Here is a 19,575-nt window from a genome sequence, read left to right as displayed (position 1 = left end):
GTGGCAGAAAAAAAAGGATTATTTGTTTTTTCATTCACCTAGAACCTCAAGTCCTGAGTTTTGACATGATCTCTGGATGAGGTTTATTTGGTCACAGAGATCCACTGACAAGGATCCACTTGGAAAGAAAAGGTCCACTGGGAAGCTTTAACTTTTCCATGACTTGCCTAAAGGTGTTTTGACAGTTTTACATATACCAGGAACATACTGGAAAAAGCACAGACCTCTCTCAACCTTTGACAAGGTCTGAGTGACACAGTTAATATGAGATCATTGTTAATAAATGCTTATGGAGTAGTATCTATGGTTTTAATTCTGTGTTTCATATCCACAGCAAGAGTTTAAGTGGGTTGGTTAGGAGAAGAAACATAGTATCTTAAGGAAAAAAAGAATCATTTACAATTTTTTGAAAGATTAAATATATAACCATATAGAAGTGTCTATTTTACCTCCTTGTCTCTCTCTTGTGGCCCCTTATGTAGTTTCTCTCTTGTTTTCCCTGCTTCTATCCATATTCTTCTTCATTCCCTCCTCATCCTTTCCAGGTCAAACACTGGAGGAACTTAGCTTGATTAGATTGGCTTACCATTACTACCCTCATTGTAGTAAGGTGAGGCTCTGAGTTAATGCACCCAGTGGGTTTCTGGTCTACCTCGCCTACCCTTGATTCAATTGGCAATCAGTGCTTTGCGGAGAACAGCTTGGCTCTGCCTCCCCTGCAGGGAAAGGTCTGCAGGTTTCCAGTAGAAGACAAACATGACTGACAGATCCAGGACACCTAAGAGTCAGGTGTATGAGCATTGAGGAGGGAAATTGCTTTGAGCAGATCACTGTATTAGCTTGGGAGGCCCCCTCAAATCTCATGGTTGCACAGTGCTCTCATCCTTTCACCTCTACTATGGATGAGATTGTTTCTCTCTCTCTCTCTCTCTCTCTCTCTCTCTCTCTCTCTGTCTTATTTTTCCAATTTCTCAAAGGCTCCAGAAAGGAGTAGGCAAAGAATGCTGGTCTTGGAGGTGAGGTGGAAAGGCTCATAAGGGCAAAGCATCTCAAAGGATTTCTCTAATGATTGTTGGAATTTGAGGCCAGTGTTGAATTTCATTTCCTATCTCACATCTCAGATCCCATTCTGCTACTTACCAGCGGTGAGACCTTGAGAAAGTTATTTCATCTCTATAACTGGCATAATGCAGCATTACATCTGCCTCCACACTTTGTGAGGATAAAATGAGGTAACACATGTGAAGTGTTTACCCCATTCCAGGCACATGGCAGAGGCTCAGTATATTGTTGTGATTGCTTGATTACTTCACTTATTAACCGCCCAAACGTGTCACTTAGTCAACTTTTATTCAGAGCTTATCCTGTGCGAGATAGTTCACCAAAGCACATAAGGCACCCGAAATGATTTAAAATTTTAAACATTAAAGTGATTTAAAAGTTTTAACAACCATCTGACTAACACTGCTAATTTTTTGAGCAAAGCCCCCTTAAATGCACAATCTTATAGTATCAGTGAGTTAGGGTATTGTTCTAAGCTACAGACTAAAGAAATTCTTTTTTAAAAGTTTGTGATAATGAATTTATGTGATTGAGATGGAATTTCTCTTGAAAGTAAAATTTTAAATAATGATTAAAGTTCATAGTATTTAAATAGACTGGGAAATTATGCCAAAAGAGACACAGTCAAGCTTCAGAAAGCATAAAAAACTGCTTAAAAACTGCTTAAAAGTTTTGAATCTGTATAATTTTTTACATGACATTTCTTCTCAAAACAAACATTTTTTTTTCCTTGAATGAAAAATTCTGTGCTAACTCATATCCTCCCCAAACACTCCTTGCCCTGCAATAACTTATCAGTGTGTGCACAGGATGGAAAAAAAAAAAAAAAGCTAAGGAAGTAGTTTTCAGTTTCAAGTTTCCAAAAGGTTATTATAAATAACAACCAGTATGTTTGAACAATGGTGTTTTCTAGTTAATTTAAGTTTTTGCTTACTTGGGAATTAACCCTAATACACTTTTCATTTTGATCCATATTGAAATTTACTGTAGGATGGTGAACATAAATAAATTTTTCTTACATAATTCAGGGTGCTAGATCAGGGGCAGGAATGTTAATTCTCACATAAGGCATTCAAGAAATGTTTGTTGAGTGTAATAAACTCTAGAGATACACAGTATAGAGGACTGGACAAATGATGTGTTAACTCTAAGATATGCGTTAGAGGCTTTCAAACCCTTTTACAGCAACCCACAGGAAAGAATACATTTCATATTGCAAACCATTACCTACACACACACACACACACACACACACACGCACATCCATATAAGTACTCAAAAGAAAAATTTTGTAAAACTATACTTACCAGCTGCAATGCACTCTGATTATTTTTATCATAATCTATTGTCTTTCCTTTTTAAAAATACTGCTATTTATGAACTACTAAGTTGATTTCATGACCTGTCAATGAACTATGATGTATAATTTGAAAAATTCTGTTTTGAAAAACAAATCTCTTATACTGGCCTGTTTTGTTGTCACTTGCATAATTCACCTAAGCCTAGACTTCAGAGGGAAAATGTTTTTCTAGTTATTTCTTTTAACTTTAGGAAAATTGAACCCTATTTCTTGTTTAATACTACCCTTTAAATTTGGATTAATTTAGCTTCTGGTTACTGTTACTTAAGTGACAGCCTATTACTGAAGATTTGACCTTAAGAAATTGCTAAATCTGATTTGCCTAAGTATCCAAAGAGGAGAGAATTAAGTGATTAATGAAAATCTTTGAAAATAAGAAATTCTAAAAGAATACAGTAAAATAATATCCTTAAAGTGCCTAATGTGAAATTCAGACTTAAAAATAATCTAAGAAGAGACACATCATTAAGCCAATGAATGAGCTGAATACACTCTAGAGTCCTTTCCTCTGTGGCCTACTCATTTGTGCTTTTTATCGGCATTAGGAATCATTACCCTGGTATCCTGGTGTGTTTCCCTGTTATGGGGTATGCAGTGTATATGTTCATCAAAATATTTATTTATTTATTTATTTATTTATTTATTTATTTTTAAAATAATTTTTTAATAGAGGTGCTTGACTGGCTCAGTTAAGCATCTGATTCTAGATTTTGACTCAGGTCGTGATCTAAGGGTCATAGGATCAAGCCCCAAATTGGACTCTATACTCAGCTTGGAGTCTGCTTGAGATTCTCTCTCCCTCTCTTTCTGCCTCTCCACAGTTCACTCACTCACTCTCTCTCAATAAATATATAAAATAGTTTTTTTTTAATTTTTTTCTTTTATTTATTATTTATGATAGTCACAGAGAGAGAGAGAGAGGCAGAGACATAGGCAGAGGGAGAAGCAGGCTCCATGCACCGGGAGCCCGACGTGGGACTCGATCCTGGGTCTCCAGGATCGTGCCCTGGGCCAAAGGCAGGCGCCAAACCGCTGCGCCACCCAGGGATCCCAATAAAATAGTTTTTTGTTTTTGTTTTTTATCACAAAGAAACTTAGTATGTCAGATCCTTAAGATTTGGAGAACTTAATACTTCATATAAGGATAAAAACAGCTTCTTCCACTTTCTTTGGCTGTTTGATTAAAGGCTTAATTTGTTATGGGTGGGGATGGAAATAGATAGGAGGAGCAGAGGTGGTTTTTACAAGCAACGATGTGGCTAGTTGTCAAGGTCAGAAGTGTCCTATCAAGTAGGCAAGCTCCCAGGTATTTATTGAGTGCCAATGAGATTCTTAGCCAGCCAGTAATGCTGCTAAAACCATTAAATGTTAAACCATGATGGTACACATTGCAAAACCTCAAATTTCTTTTCCTGTGGCTGCCATGTGGCTCTTTATATAGCCCAAGTGGTGTGTTGTGCAACCAAATCTGGACACTCCAGGCACAGCATGTTTCTGGTGCCAGAGGAAGTGGTGGAGTAGATCTGAAGGATCAGGGGAAGCAAATATTCAGTCCACATTTATTCCCAGGCCTTACTCAAGAGGGCTGCATGATTTGAGGAATTACCCCAGCCGTGCTTCCCTATTCCCAGAGAATAAAACCACAGGGCAGTTTGGGCTGATGTATTTGCACCTGCCTGTTGTCTGCAACATTGTCACCGTCACCCTAAGTCACGGGCATTAATGACTGCCTGTGGGCCACCACGGTGTAGAGAGGGGTCAGCCACTCAAGGGCTGGAATTAGATTTCCAGTCGTATTTCAGTTGTGTCACACTAGCTCTGTGAAGCTAGTTAGACCTTTCACTCGAGTCTTCCGGCACAGTTTCCCATCTGTAAAATGGGGACAATAATACATACCAAGTGAGGTTGTTGAGATTAAAGAAAATAAAGACTCCTAACTCTGGGAAGCGAACTAGGGGTGGTGGAAGAGGAGGAGGGCGGGGGGTAGGGGTGAATGGGTGATGGGCAGAGGGGAGCACTTGATGGGATGAGCACTGGGTGTTGTTCTGTATGTTGGCAAATTGAACACCAATAAAAAATAAATTTATTATTAAAAAAAAGAAAAGAAAAATAAGACTTAACATGTATCACATGTTTATTATGGGCCAGGCATAATTCTGAGTTCTTTTTCCATTACACGAATGGACTCATGTGATTTTGAGCACAACCCTAGCTAAGGAGGTGGGGTGTCATTTCCATTTTCCAGAGGAGACCTGAGATTGATTTGTACAAGGTGGCACAGGTAGGAAGTGGCAGAGTGGGCGTTGGAATCCAGGCAGCCTGGCCTAGAACTTGGCACTGTTCACATGGAGTGTTCATATAGGACTTCAGGAAAATAAAACTGTTTGAAAATGGTTCTGTGGTGGAGTGCCTGGTAGCTTGGTGGTTGAGCATCTACCTCTGTCTCAGGCCATGATCCCAGGGTCCCGGGATCGAGTCCCGCATCAGGCTCCCTGCATGGAGCCTGCTTCTCCCTCTGCCTGTGTCTCTGTCTCTCTGTCTGCATCTCTCATGAATGAATAAATAAAATATTAAAAAAAACAGATGATTCTGCAGCATCCCCACGTTCATTCAGGGAAGAACCGACGAACTCCCCTCAGTGTCAGTTCGATGTGAAGCCCTGTACTAGGTGCTGTGGGGAAGCAAAAGGAGCTCATTGTTGTCATGTATAATAGGGAAGAAAAAGCCACTGGCTTGCCTCTGATGAGGAGTGGGAATTTAGGGGATGAGCAGGGGCTGGGAATTTGTGGTGTCAGCCACTGATCGGCAAAGGGTAAGGTGGAATGAGGGAAGAGCTCAAAGATACTGCTGAGGAATCAGGCTCAGAGCGTAGGAGAATAGTGATCCCATGAGCAGCATGAAGGGTACGGAGGAGGTATTGCTCAGTGGGAAGTGGTGCTGGTCATGCTGAGCTTCCCTCTAGTGACCTCAAAGTATATCATCTAGGTAGTGTTGGCTGTTGAACTGAACATGCACTGAACACGTTTGTTGCTCATTAATTCACTCCATAAATGTTTAACAAGCTTATATTTCCTGTTATGGTCACTTAGGCAGTCTCTGAGGTCCTTCCCATACCGGAACTCACGTTTATTGTGAATTTGGAGCAAAACGCTTTAAATCTATCAGTTCTATCTATAGGTATTATCTTCTCCTCTCTCAATTTTATTTACTGTTTCTGTCTTTACTGATTGCTCACATTAGTACTTGGGACTAGAGTATAAGTAGAGGTCTAGTTACTACAAACATCTTAATTTTTTGAGGTACAATCAGGATAGCAAATTTAAATAAAAGATACTCTGTCTTCCTACTTACACAAAAATACTTCAGAAGTACTTGGGAGGCCAAGTCTGAGTTTACCATTGTCAATCAGCTTGGAGCTCTGCATTGAAACAGGGCAATTTGCAGACAGATAGCACAGGCCTCTGGGCCATCTTCCTCCCTGCCTCAGACCCTCAGTAAGAGACCTTGGGAGCACCTCCCACACCACACTAGTAGCTACTTCTTGGCCATCCTTTGGGTGTAGCCCAGTCTACTCTCAGGAAAACTAACCCAATAAAGAGCTGAGATTGGTTCCCGGAGTGGGATTGAAGCCATTTGTATAGGAAATTCTAGAGTTCTCTGGAAGTAGGGACACGGGCTCTGTGGACTTTTTGCCTGGTAAGGAGGGGGTCTGAATGTGGGCTGTGAAGTGTGGAGCTAAAGGTAGGACCCTACTTGCCTTGTGTATGGGAGTATTATTTCCCTATTGGAATCTTATTTACATTTTTATAATTCTCCAGTAAGCAGCACATATATGTTCCTACAAGATTAGTGTGAGCCCTCATCTAACTTCTGATACCTGTCATAAATTAAAGTTTTCAGATATTTATTTTTGTTGACCTTGCCAAAAAGCAAGCAAGCAAGCAAACAAACAAGCATTCATAACTCTGGTTTTATTGAGGACAGCTGCTAAAAAAAGTTCTCAGGTACTTAACTATCAAACCAAAGGCAGATAGATGCTGCTTACTTTGCTATAAATTCTGCAGACATTGTCTTTCCATGGAAATTCAGGGAAGCCTCAGATTTGCATTGTTGCAATTTTTAGTTTACTGCCGTTTGTTTCCCTCATTATTCCTCCTAATAATTAATTTCCTACATTTGTAATGTTTTCAGTTCTCAGAGTTGCTTCATGGCACCTCAGCATTTTCAGGGGCTCTCAGTCTCAAAATCAGAAAACATCACCTTTTAAATGTTATTAATGAAGACTTTGTTAGTTCAGTTCAGTTCAAAATCGTGCACTCCATCCTTTGTGCCAGATACTGTGTTTGCCCCTAGAAAGATCAGAATGACTAGGTTACTATCCTTCAAGAGCTCATAGGCTGGTTGTTGAGACAGCATATAAGCACATCAATTACAATTAACACACAACAAATTTTACTATAGGGGCTCTGAGAGGAGAGAGGAATGCAACATTGAGATTCAGATGTGTGAGAGTCTGAGAAGATCTCACTGAGGAGTGGGTATTTCCATTGGGTCTTAAGGATTAGTAGGAGTGTGCCAGATGAGTGACATGGTCGTTATTGTCCATTTTCCTTTTGAGTTATTTATTTTTTCTACTTGTATATAATTCATGAGATGTCTGGATCTTCTAGTGTCATTGCTCACGAATTTAGATTTTTCTCTGTTTTCTTATTGTACAGCCAGTGTCTCATATACAGAATACAGTTTTGTGTGTGTCAGTGTTATCATCTATAAAATGGCAACTATTAGTACCTACTGAATAAAGTTGTTTTGAGGATCCCAAAAATATGGTATCTAAATGCTTAGCGTTCTGTGTATGAGTTAGACTTGTGTTTGACCACTTGTCCTAAAACTCCAACTCTCAAAGCTTCGCCAAATTGGGGTTTGTTTTCCTGGCATTGTTTACAAGTCCTGAGGGAAGCAGTGCATGGCTGGTGTAGAGAGTAGGATGGTGCCAGGGTCCTGGACTCCTATGAACTTTCTGTTCTGCCTTTCTTGTCATATGGCTTTCTTTTTGATGCTTGTTAAGTCATGATAACAAGATGGCCACTCCACCTCCAGCCTCATGTACTGTTCAGGAAGAAGGAAGAAGGAAAGAAGAAGCAAAGGGTAATGCCTTTATCAGAAAAGCCAGAACTCACCCAGAAATCTCTATGAGACTTCTATTTATGTGTCACAAGCCAGAAATTTTCCTGTGACCTCCCCTGACTGTAAGAGAATCTGAGAGGGCAGATATTTCAGGTGACCATTTTTAGCATCATAAGCAACACGGAGATTCTCATAGTAAAGAGAAGGAGCATGGAAATTACACAAGTAACCAGCAGCTTCTGTTACATCCAACACACAATAAACCCCCCACAGTTGGTATTAGCTTTCAGAAAACAATAAGTGTTTGTTCAGTTGGATTAAACCATCATGCTGCCTTTCTGGTCCAGGTCGCTATTGTCTTTTGCTATGGAAAGAGCCTCCTAAGTGATCTCCCTGCCTCCATTCTGGCCCCTTTACAATCCATTTACCACTAGGGTCCAAAGCGATCTTTTAAAAATGTAAGATGACCTAACTGTAAGAGCTAAAGCTATAATATTCCTAGAAGAAAACATAGGGCTAAAACCTCATGACATTGGATTTGGCAGTGATTTCTTGGATATGACAACAAGAGCATAGGCAACAAAAGAATAAAAAAGATAAGTCGGACAACCATTAAAATTAAAAACTTGTGCATCAAAGGGCATAATCAAATAAAAGGCAATTACAAAATGGGAGAAACTATCTGCAAGTGATGTATCTGATAAGAAGTTAATATCCAAAATATATAGAGCTCCTACAAGTCAATGACCAAATGCCAAACAACTTGATTGAGAAATGGGCAAAGGGATTTGAAAAGATGTATCTCCAGAGATGATATACAAATGACCAACAAGCACATAAAAAGCCTGCTCAACATCATTAAACATTAGGGAAATGCAAAAGAAAACCACAATGAGATATCACCTTACATCTATTAGAATGAGTGTGAAAGACAGCCAAAGACAAGTGTGATGAGGCTGTGGAGAGATTGGAACCCGCATGCACTATTGGTGGAAATGTAAAATCATGCAGCCGCTATGAGAAACAGTATGGCAGTCTCAAAAATTAGAATTACCTATGATCTAGCCCCAAAGAATTAAAAGTAGGGTCTTGAAGAGATATTCGTACACCCATGTTCATAGTAGCAATATTCACAATAGCTAAAGGGTGAAAGCAACTCCAGTTCATCAGTAGATGAATAGATAAACAAAATGTGGAATACATACAATGGAATATTATGTAGCTTAAAAAAAGAAGGAAGTTCTGAGACAAACTCAGACTACAATGTGGATGAACCTTGAAGACATTATGCTAAGTGGTAAGTCAGTCACAAAAGGACAAATATTGTCTGATTCTATTTATATGAGAGATCTAACATAGTCAAATTCAGAGACAGGAAGTAGAATGATGGTTCCCAGGGGCTGAAGAAAGGGGAAGTGAGGAGTTGTGTAGTGTATAGTTTCAGTTCTGTGATATGAAAAAGTCCTGGAGATTAATTGCACAATAATCATACACTTAAAAATTAAGATGGTAAATGATAAATTTTATATTATGTGTATTTTACCATAAAAAATAAGTCAGATAAAAGTCATTCAAATTGGAAAAGAGGGCAAACTCTCACTCTTTGCAGATGTCATGATAATACATATAGAGACCCCAAAAGACTCCACCCTCAAATTGCTAGAACTCATACAGCAGTTCAGCGATGTGACAGGATACAAAATCAATGCACAATAACCAGTTGCATTTCTCTACACTAACAATGAGGCTGAAGAAAGAGAAATTAGTGAGTCAGTCCCATTTACAGTTGCACCCAAAAGCATAAGATGCCTAGGAATAAACCTAACTGAAGAGGTAAAGGATCTATACCCTAAAAACTACAGAACACTTCTGAAAGAAGTTGAGAAGACACAAAGAGATGGAAAAACATTCCATGCTCATGGATGGGAAGAATAAGTATTGTGAAAATGTCTATGCTACCCAGAGCAATTTACACATTCAGTGAAATCTCTATCAAAATACCATAGTTTTTCTTCTCAGAGTTGGAACAAATTATCCTAAGATTTGTATGAAACCAGAAAAGACCCTGAATAGCCAGAGGAATATTGAAAAAGAAAACCAAAGCTGAGGGAATCACAATTCTGGACTTTAAGCTGTATTACAAAGTTGTGATCATCAAAACAGTGTGGTACTGGCAGAAAAGCAGACACATACATCAATGGAACAGAATAGAGAACCCAGAAATGGACCCTCAACTCTATGGTCAACTAATCTTCAACAAAGCAGAAAAGAATATCCAATGGAAGAAATATAGTTTCTTCAATAAATGGTGTTGGTAAAGTTGGACAGCCACATGCAGAAGAATGAAACTGGACCATTCTCTTACACCATACACAAAGATAAGCTCAAAATGGTTGAAAGATTTGAATGTGAGACAAGAATCCATCAAAATACTAGAGGAGAACATAGACAGCAACATTTTTGAACTGGGCCACAGCAACTTCTTGCAAGATACATATATGAAGGCAAGGGAAACAAAAGCAATAAAGAACTGTTGGGACTTCATCGACATAAAAAGCTTCTGCACATCAAAGGAAACAGTCAACAAAACTAAAAGACAACCTACAGAATGGGAGAAGATATTTGCAAATGACATATAAGATAAAAGGCTAGTATGTAAGATCTATAAAGAACTTACCAAACTCATCACCCAAAAAAACGAAGAATCCAGGCAAGAAATGGGCAGAAGAGATGAATAGACATTTCTCCAAAGAAGACTTACACATGGCCACCAAGCATGAAAAAATGCTCCACATCACTTGCCATCAGGTAAATACAAATCAAAACCACAACGAGATACTGCTTTACACCAGTGAGAATGGCTAAAATTAACAAGACAGAAAACAACAAATATTGGTGAGGATGTGGAGAAAGGGGAACCCTTTTGCACTGTTGATGGGAATGCCAGTTGGTGCAGCCACTCTGGAAAACAGTATAGAGGTTCCTCAAGAAGTTAAAAATAGAGCTACCCTATGGCCCAGCAATTGCACTACTGGCTATTTACCCCAAAGATACAGATGTAGTGAAATGACAGGCCACCTTGCATGGCAATGTTCCTAGCAGCAATGTCCATAGTAGCCAAACTGTGGAAGGAGTCCTTCAACAAATAAGTGGATAAAGAAGATGTGGTTTATATATACAATGGAATATTATTCATCCATCACAAAGGATGAATACCTACCATTTATATCAACATGGATGGAACTGGAGGGTATAATGCTGAGTGAAATAAGTCAATCATAGAAAGATGATTATCATATTTCACTCATATGTGGAATGTAAGAAATAGTAAAAGGGACCATAAGGGAAAGGGGGAAACTGAGTGGGGAAAAATCAGAAAGGATGACAAACCGTGAGAAACTCCTTTAACTCTGGGAAACAGACAAAGAGTTGCTGAAGGGGAAATGGGTTGGGGCATAGGGTAATTGCGTGATTGGCATTAAGGATTAGGGTGCACGATGAAATGAGCACTGGGTGTTATACTATATGTTGGCAAATTGAACTTAAATAAAATTTAAAAATTTTTTAAAAGTAAGTCAGATTATATCATTGTCATGTAGAACCTTCTAGTAACTTCTCATTGCACGAGAATAAAATCCAAATGATCCCTTATGAGCTATCGGCCCCACTGATTTGTCAAATGCCTACCTCCCTGACCTCATATAACAGCACTGTCCTTATTTGTAATGTTCCAGTGTCACTAATCTTTTTATCTACCAGACCTGCTAAACTCTTTCTTGCCATAAGGCTTTTGCTCTGCTTTTCTCTTTGCTTAGAACATTCTTCCCTTATTTTCTTTTTTTAAAAAAATATTTATTTATTTATTCATGAGAGACACAGAGAGAGGCAGAGACACAGGCAGAGGGAGAAGCAGGCTCCATGCAGGGAGCCCAACGTGGGACTCGATCCCAGATCTTCAGGATCCGGCCCTGGGCTGAAGGCGGCACTAAACCGCTGAGCCCCGGGGGCTGCCTTCTTCCCTATTTTCACACAGCTGACTCCTTCTCACCATCCAGATGAAAGGTCAGATATTTCCTCTTCAAAGAGATCCTTCCCTATCCATCTTTTAGAGAGGCCTCTTTCCCACTTTGGCCACCATCTATCATATTGCCTTATTTAATTTTTTCCTAGCCCTTTCACTCTATGAAATTATTTCATTTGTTTCTTGTCTCCCTCAGTAGAATCTAAGCTGGATAGAGCAGAGATTTTGTGTGCTACTGTATTCTCAAGGCTGACACATATAGGCACTGAATAAATCTTAAACAAATAATTGAATTCAGCTAATAGTTATTGGGTTCTCATTATGTTCCAGGCAATGTACTAGGCACCAAGCATAAACAGACATTTTGTGATCACCTTCATAATGCTCTAGTAGTAGGCTATAGCCTTTCCCAAGACTGGAATCTAAAGGACCATCACCTGTCAAGAACCTGCCTTAGGGAGAAAGAAGAACTGAATGATGGAGGGAGACCCCGATGGTTCAGTTGAGCCCCTGCATCAAACTTTGTGGTTAGTGGACTGTTAGATTTTTTTAATTTTATGAGCGCATAGATTCTCTTGTGTGCTTATGCTAGATTGATCCGAATTTCTGCCTCTTGCAAACCAAAGAGTCCTAACCCATAAATACGTAACAGAATTGTAAAAAGCCATGATGGACTCTTCATGCATTGTGGATGTACATGGACATATGTAAGGAGGTGGAGACAATTTTATTTCCCAGTTTCTCTTAGGAAAGATACAGCATTTATTTGAGAGGGAGAGAACTGAGACAGCTGGATATAAGTCAAATTTCTGTACATGTGAAAGGGAAGAATCCTTTTATTAATCCAGTGGCAGAAGAAGGAGGAAGAAGGAGGGAAGAGTTGATTGATGTAGGAGGGTATGAGATGCCAACACTAACTCAGTCTCATAATCCCTAAGTCATTAATGAAGTCATTAAACCTGAACAGGGCTTGGGTGCAGGTGAATTTGGATGTGTGGGGGTTAGGGGATTGTGGTGCTGGGGCTGAACTTTGGGCCTGGATGGGAATGATATGGAATTGAGACAGTATAAATGAAGAAGCAGAGTAAGGCTCAGTGAAGGATGTCCCTGAAGTCATAGAAAATGTGGAGGAGACATTGGATTCTCCCCAGGCTATGGATTTGGGTCCAACTCATGTTGCTCCAAATCTCCCAAGAACAAGGGGCCTAAGATGATATCTGGTCTGCATAGATGTTTTCTGCTTCTATTAAATATATTCTCAGTATGCTGCATTTCATTCACCTGCTAACATGAATATGTAGTTTTGTATATACATATTATAGTCTTTGACTTTATATATAATTTTTTTTAATCTTACATGGAACTTTTCTTCCAAAGACTTTCAGGCTTTTTTAGAAGTTTCAGTGCATTTTATACATTTCAACCTATTTTAGAAGCTCCATCCTTATGTTCTGTAATTGTCATGAGGTTGCTATGATCATCCCACTTTGAATGCTTTCACAGGAATTTGTTTTTCTTCTAAAAACATGGCTCAGGGCCAGAACCTGATTATAGATATCTGAGCCAATGGTCAGTGTCAACTCCAGAAAGAAATGTTATGAATTTCCAACATATTGTATAATCTAGCCTTTCTGAAATGACTGATGCTATTTTAAAAGCAAGAAGTAATCATAGTGTACTCTGTGCTCCGTGGCTTGTCACCATTGTGGATCAGCAGATAGACACTGGCCAGATCTTGTACCTGGGACCAAGTCAGACAGGACCTGAGCACAGAGTTGCTGTCCTCAGTGCAGAAAGGCTCATGGCCTTTAGGCTGGAGCATGGCAGTGCCTAGGGATGCAGGTTGTAGTGGTTTCACATCCTCATTATTCAATCCTTTGGCATTTGCTGTGTGCTACAGAGCAGAAAGAGTTGAAAGGATCAGTTAAAGACAGACACAGGCTTTGGTTCTGTCCTAGTTCCTCTATATTAGGCCTCTTTCCTCTTTAAGCCTCAGATTCTTCATCTGTAAAATGGTGGTAATTAACACCTATCTTGCAGAATTTTTGTAAAGATTAAGTGCAGATAATGTACAAAGCATTTAGCCTGGGGTTAGTACATAGACACCTCTCAACAAGGGAAACTATTATGTGTTATATGTGTTATCAGTGCATCAGTGAAATTATTCACTGGTGTGAGGAAGCAAATATATGGAAATAATAAGAGGTTACAGTTAAAAAAAACAAGTAGCAGAAACATCTACACAAAAACTATTTTCATCATGTAGACTATGTAAATTTGATTTTTTATGTCACTACTACATCTATAGTGATTCAGCCATCTAGTAGATAAAATGAAAAATATTTGAAAAATTAAATTCTCCCAATTACTTAGTTAAACTCTGAAAAATCACCCTGATACAGGTATGTGGGTATGCTACCCCAGCATGATTTGATACTTCTCTCCTCCACTTCTCACCTGTACTTCCTTTGTGCTGCCCCTCCACCCCCCACACCCTTCCTTCTCTCTGCCTCATGGGAAGTGGTATATAATGTTGGAATTGATAGTATGGGCTTTCCAGTTAGGAAGAATCTTTTTCCTTTTTAAAAATGGGATACTCCAAGGGGCCTGGATGGCTCAGTGAGTTAAGTGTCCAACTCTTGATTTGAGCTCAGGTCATGATCTCTTGGTGGTGAGATTGAGCCCTGTTTCAGGGTCCACGCTCAGCATAGAGAGATTCTCTCTCCCTCTGCCCCTCTTCTCCTCTCTCTCTCTCTCTAAAATAAATAAATCTTTTTAAAAAATGGGATACTCCAGCTCACAGTGTTGTAGGAATTTAGTACAAAAAAGCCTCAAGTTCTTGGTGAAGGATCTACAATGTGCAAAGTAGTTAATAAGTGGTTGTTATTTTTTCAATGATTGAAAATTTTGCTGCATGCTGATGATTGACAACATCTTAGCATTTCTGTTGACTTATTAACTAATATACTCAGGTGTGCCTGGGTGGCTCAGTTGGTTAAGTTGTCTGCCTTTCGCTCAGGTCGTGACCTCAGGGTCCTGGGATGGAGTCTGCTGCTTCTTCTCCCTTTGCTCCTCCCCCTGCTCATGCTCACTCTCGCAAATAAATAAAATCTTTAAAAAATAAAAAATTAAATAAAGTGCTCAAATATCTTGAAAATATTGCTGTTATCATGTAGTTCATAAACTACAGATGTTCACAAATTGGACATTGGTTAGATTAGAATTTCTCAAAACATGGTCCAGGGATTCCTGGGGGTCCCAGAGACTCTTTTAGGAAGGCTCCAAGACACTTTTATGGGATCCGTAAGATCACATTATCTTTCTAATAGTATTATGACATTGTTTGTCCTTTTTATTCTCATTCTGTCACCAGTGTTTTAGAGGTTATACAATGTGTTATATTACCAAGAGATTGAATGGAGAAGCAGATACAGGAAATCAGCTGTCTTCTCTTAAGGCAGACTTTAGAGATATGACAAAAATGTATAATGTTATTCTCACTATAATTTTTTTGTTTTGAAAATGTAGTTATTTTTCATAAGATTGTTATTTGTGTTAACATGTAATTGGTTTATTACTGGCATTTTAAAATGAATTAATAACATTTTATTATGTGGAATTAATAAATAAATAATATGTGGAACATATTATTATGTGGAATTAATAACATGATTATGTGGAGTATAACTATCAAAATTTACCATATCAGAATTATGAGGAATTTTAAAATGAATTAATAACATTTTAAAATTCCTCATAATTCTGATATGGTAAATTTTGATAGTTATACTCCACATAATCAAAAACTCTTTGAATCCTAGTAATTTTTAGGAGCATAAGGAATCCTGAGTCCAAAATGTGTGAAAAATCACTGGATTTGGTATATTATGGTCCATGCAATATGGTATGTTATGCAATCATCAAAAATGTTGCAGAAATGTCTTTGTTGATAAGGAAAAATATTCATAATATATTAAGTGGCAAAAGGTTACAAAAATCTGTGCTATGTTACCCTATTCTTGTTTGAAAATGTTATATGCATATGAATAAAAGATGATTCTAACTATTTTATGTTTGTTTTACTTGTCTACATTTTCTGTCTTTTCTGTGTAATTAGCATGTAATGCTTTAGTAATAAGGAAAAGAAATTTGTTTTTTAAAAAAATTCAATTTACTAAAGCATTCATGGTTGCATTATAGTAAATAGTTGTAACTGAAGATGCACATTTCCATTATCTGACTACAGTAGAACAAATGGTTTGAAAACAGCACAAGCTAAATTCTAGGAAATTCTACATATTCTTGGGATAATGATTTGCAACGTTTTGAAATAACAGATAATAGTGTTCACCTAAAATGACCTGGAAACTCAACAAAGCATTTAAAAATGAACTGAACCAAATTTTAATGTTCTAGAAATATGTAGCATTATGAAGCTGGAACATGTTGTTCACGGATTGGTTTCACGTTCTGTTCTGGGGCTTTATCTTTTTTTTTTTTTGCACTCAATACTACAAAATAGTTACTTGTATTATTCTCTCATGGCATCACATGTCTCCATTTTGTCACCAGGATGAGATTGTGTTGTCCCTCAGAGCAAGGACCAGGTCTTAAAATTCTTTTGCAACAATTATTACAGTACTCAACTGACAGGATTCAATATGTAGGAGGCACTAAACACTTGAAAGATTGAAATGTTTCTTTTTTCTTTCAGACTTATTGTCCAACTAACTCATTCTCATTTCATGTGAAAACCCTAAACTGTCTTCATTACTAGTTTATAAGCATAGAAGGAGCTGGAGAATTCTGAGTATCAAAATGGTTAGTTATTCCTGCAGTTTAAGAAATAAAACTAACAAAACAAAACCTTCTCACTGATTTGGTGGCTGACAGATCTCATACTCTATGGTGCTAATTGCCTTACTCATTTTTTTTCCATTTGAAACAGAAGTACCAAGGCACATGCATGACCAGACTGAAAGATGGTTGTGTTCTGTACAGCGGCCATGTTCTGATGGATTCTGGAAGACAGAGGGATGAGACAGGCGGCTGCTGGAGTATCTCCAACAGGTAAAGCCTATTCTCTCACAGGGTGGTGGCAATAGTCATGAGAGGTGGGGCCAGTTTCCAAATCTGAATTGAGTTTTTTGGTTGGAAAAACAGAGTCTGTTGATGACTTTGCGTAAGGAAGGAGCTGTTGAGGGTGACGCAGAGATTTCTAGCTTAGGGGACAGGAGATTGGAAGGGCCATCCACAGAGTCAGTGACAGAAGGCATAGTGAGGAACTGGATATAATGGATTTGGGTAAGACATATTGAGTGTAAGTTCAGTTTGAGACTTTTGTGGTATGTGAGTACCTCACTTCTTAGAGTTTTCTCTCACTAATGGATATTATCCTTCTCCAGGCTTCCCCCCATGCTCCTACCTGAGGATGGAACACATCTCTGATCCTAGCATCCCTTGAATGTAGTTCATTGTCAGATGTTGGTTAATGAGACCTGCTAGGGCAGAAGAGTCTAATGTCTGTGTCAAGTCAGTACGTTTAGAGAACTCCAACACCCTATGTGCCCCCAATGAATTCAATCCCTAAGCACCTCCCAGGGACCAGTCACAGTGCTGGGTATTGAGGCTGCAAAGCTGCACTAGACACTGAATGTGCTGTCGGGAGCACTGGGCAGGAGATAGACATACCAAAAATACAGCTCTACTGGGGGAAGCACAAGAGTAGGCTGAACCTAAAATAATTTGAAGAAGGAGTTTGGTTTATGGTTGAAGGTCCCTAAATAGAGATTCTGTGTTCCCTTTCTGGATACTCATCACTGAACTAGATACAAATCCAGCATAGCAATTTTTAGGCTGCTATCTAAGAGAGAAGCTGATGGACAGATGCAGCTGGAAAGCAAAAAATATGCCATCAAAACAGAGAAGACCCTTCAGGGTCAGTTGAAGAGTGTCAGTTGAAGAGAAGAAGACCCTTCAGGGTGAGAGTCAGAGTGTCAGTTGAAGGCTTTCTATTAAGAACCATGTATTTTCAGAAGTTAGGTCGCAAACATTTGAGATTCTTAGTAAAACAAGACTAGAAATGGAATGCAGGATTGCATTACCTTGGACTTGTTATTCAGTCTGCTATAACATGTAGCAAGTCCCAGATAGTTCCAGGTAAGCCTGAGGACTCTGCTCTGCAAATCAGTTAGGGACCCAGTTTCTGTGAAAGTTCCGATATCTTTAATACATAGTTTCCACCATTGCTCCAGGCATTGACATCTGGCCAGGGTAAGGGGGAAGAGCACAGAGGATGTTAGCGCAGGAGGATTTTATAGGATAGGCTGACCAGGAAGTGGTATAAATCACCTCTGATCATATTTAGTCTCCAGGTTACTGCAAAGTGGCCAAGGGCAGCTGGAAAAGGCAATCCAGCTGTGACTCCAGGAAGAAGAGGAAATGATTTGGTGAACAGTGAACAGTTTTTGCCACAGCCATGAGTGGGGATGGGAAAACTAAGCCAAAAGGGCATTCTGGAGACACAGCCTGAAAGAAAAAGTTGGAGGGAAGAGAACAAGATAATCTCTATTGAAACAGTTTAAATTCTCCTTCACCTCTCTCAGGGAGTAAGGCTGGGTCACAAAGCAGTCAGCACTTCCAGATTTTCCAAGTGGCTTTCACAGATGGAAGTCAGCTAGGAATCTGTGTGTCTGTATGCAAATTTACATCTTAACTGTGAGCTATGAGTGTTGTATAGTATATTCTGATTATTATGCTCCTTATTATGACATCATGTTCAAATGCCATTCATCTCTTAATAATAATAATAATAATAATAGTAGTAGTAGTAGCTATTATATATTGATCTGTCATTGGCCAAATTGAATTTTCTTGATGAATCTATTAAGTAGCTACTACTATTATAAGAATTTTGTAGATGAGGAGATGCAGGCTTAGAAAAGTTGCATTATAAGCAGTTAATATATAAGTCAGAAAATGTTACTTTCCTGCTTAAAAAATTAGTGGCTTTCTGTTGATTAGAATAAACCAACCTCCTTACTTTGGCCTACATATCCTCTATAATATGGCCCAGCTTAGTTCTCTTATTTCTTCCCTTCCTTCTCTATGCTCCAGTCTCAGGGGCCTTCTTTTTGTTTCAGATCCCAAATTAATCTTGCCTTAGAGCCTCTGGACTTTGTATTCCCTTGGCCCAGGAATGTCTGGATTGTTTTTGTTAATTAGGTTGCAGGTCAAATCTCATCTCTTGAGAGAGGACTTCCCTGACCATTCTGTTCAAATGAGCATTTTCCTCTCCAGAATTGTTCTCTATCACCTTTCTCTGTATCATTTTCTTCATGGCAGTTGTTGCCCCAGAAATCTTTTGGTAATGCATCTTATTTGCTGTCTCTGCTTTCACTGTAAAGCCCATGAAAATGATGCCATTGCCCATTTTGTCCACTGCTCTGTTCCCAGAGCCTAGAGCAGCACCTGACATGGAGGGCACTGAGTAAATATTGCTGAATGAATGAAGAAAAGTGTAACTCAACCCAAGTTATAAATTAGCAAGAAAGTGGAGCTGATATTCAAACTTTTCTTGCGTATAGTAAAAACAGCTGGTGACCACCTACTATGAGGTCTAGTAGGCATTGAGTAAACACTGTTGGATGGACCCTGCAGCAGTGCTCTCCAGGACTGAAGACAAGAACTTGATAGAGCTCTGCTTGCATTAGGGACCTCTGGGCCAGATGCCCTATTTTTGGGTTCTGTCATTTGTGACAGTCTACGCAACCCTCCAAGTCTGAGTTTCTCTGTCTAAGAAATGGGGTAAAATACCACTTATCTCATCTCATTCTTGTGAAGACTAAATGAGATAAGCATGTGAGAACTTCGCTGGAGACTCTTAAAAAATGATATGAGCCTTTATTTTTGTCAGAAAGAAGTAGAAATGCACATTTGCTTCTTCAGCCCTCTCCATGGTGCGGTTTGCATAATGGGAGGTGGGGCAGGTAAGAAGTGAGGCCCT

General features: G+C 38.9%; 1 long non-coding RNA gene across 1 annotated transcript in view; it reads left to right on the top strand.

The window, feature by feature from the left end:
* LOC140594702 (uncharacterized) overlaps positions 1–19,575 on the top strand; it is a 135,109-nt gene that overhangs the window by 38,119 nt on the left and 77,415 nt on the right. The window contains exon 2 of the long non-coding RNA XR_011995820.1: positions 16,519–16,640. This is a non-coding gene — a long non-coding RNA (uncharacterized lncRNA). The remainder of the gene's footprint in view (positions 1–16,518; positions 16,641–19,575) is intronic.

This window comes from Vulpes vulpes, chromosome 12 (assembly GCF_048418805.1).
Source record: "Vulpes vulpes isolate BD-2025 chromosome 12, VulVul3, whole genome shotgun sequence".
NCBI classification, from domain to species: domain Eukaryota; kingdom Metazoa; phylum Chordata; class Mammalia; order Carnivora; family Canidae; genus Vulpes; species Vulpes vulpes.
The sequence above is the reverse complement of the archived record's forward strand: the minus strand, read 5'-3'. Positions and strand labels throughout refer to the sequence as shown.